Below are 1446 nucleotides of genomic sequence, written 5' to 3'. Positions count from 1 at the left end.
CCCTGTAGGGTAAGGGCTCCGCGCGCCAGCTTCGTCCCCTTTCTGAGTGGTTTAAACCCCCGGTTCCGCCTTGGGCACCACTCCACCTATGTATCCTCTGGATACCTACTTTAACAGGGTGTTGCTACTAGAGGCCTGTTGAGACAGTTCCTTCAGCATATGCAGAGCATGCGGTAGCCCGTGTGACTTTCCCTACTCAGGGAACCATGGTTACATACGTAACCTGAGACGTTTTATTGTGACTGAAAACTTTAAATATGCATTAAAAGTTAAACATTCAAAGTCCTTGAACGAGCAAAACAATTACACACAACAAAAAAAATTGTTGTCATATATTATATATCGTAATATATGGGTGGAAACCAGACAGTGCGCAAATGAATGAAAAAGGCCACTGCATTTTGACAGGTTCTAACTCATTTTAACTTGACATGGTGCATTAAAAGTATTTGAGTATTTGAGAAGACAAAATGACTAACATCCCTTGTAGTTGAGTTAAAGCCACTGAAACATTAAGGGAAGGCCCGGAATCGGATGCCGAGGTTGCTTTGTTTCTTCTTGATAGGTGAGTTACGTTGATTTTTACGTTGAATTACCATAGTAACACACATCGCTTTCACTTATTGATGACATCATCATATTACAAAGAAATGAAGGGTCTGTAATTTTTATGGTAGGTTTAATTTACGGATAGACACAGAATATCAACCAAAAAAAAAATCCAGAAAAAAACACATTATATAAAGGTTAGAAATTGATTTGCATTTCAGTGAGTGAAATCAGTATTTGATCCCCTACCAACCTGCAAGAATTCTGGCTCCCACAGATTGGATATTTGCCCATGTGGAACACATTAGTCCTGCCACTTTAAGAAGTTACTCCTATTGTCAGCTCGTTAGGTGTATAAGACACCTGTCCACACAATCTGTATCTTCCATTACAAACCTCCATGAGCAAGACCAAAGAGCTATCAAAGCATGTCAGAGACAAGATTGTAGATCTGCACAAGGCTTGAATGGGCTACAAGACCATCAGCAAGAAGCTTGGTGAGAAGGAGACAACTGTCGGTGCGATTATTCGGAAATGGAAGAAATACAAAGCAACCATCAATCGGCCTTGGTCTGGAGATCTTGCCCAACTGTTGGTGCGATTATTCGGAAATAGAAGGAGAGAAATGCTGACTATGACCCCAAGAACACCATCCTTACAGTCTAGCACAGAGGTGGGAATATTATGCTTTGGGGCTGGTTTTCTGCTAAGGGTACAGGATGACTTCACCGCATTTTGGGGTAAATGGATGGGACCATGTACTGTAAAATCTTGGACGAGAACCTCCTTCCCTCAGCCAGAACACTGAAGATGGGTCATGGATGGTTCTCCCAGCATGACAATGACCCGAAACATACTGCCAAGGCAACAAAGGAGTGGCTCAAGAAGAAGCACATT

The 1446-nt window shown here is 42.0% G+C and overlaps 1 protein-coding gene across 1 annotated transcript in view; it reads right to left on the bottom strand.

Moving 5' to 3' along the window:
* The window catches only part of LOC107744769 (zinc finger protein 292-like), a 50738-nt gene that overhangs the window by 28222 nt on the left and 21070 nt on the right, over positions 1 to 1446 (bottom strand). The window lies entirely within an intron of this gene.

The sequence above is a fragment of the Sinocyclocheilus rhinocerous genome, unplaced genomic scaffold, assembly GCF_001515625.1.
Source record: "Sinocyclocheilus rhinocerous isolate Xijiao unplaced genomic scaffold, SAMN03320098_v1.1 scaffold1092, whole genome shotgun sequence".
In the NCBI taxonomy this organism is placed as follows: Eukaryota; Metazoa; Chordata; class Actinopteri; order Cypriniformes; family Cyprinidae; genus Sinocyclocheilus; species Sinocyclocheilus rhinocerous.
This window is presented reverse-complemented; position numbering and strand designations above follow the sequence as displayed.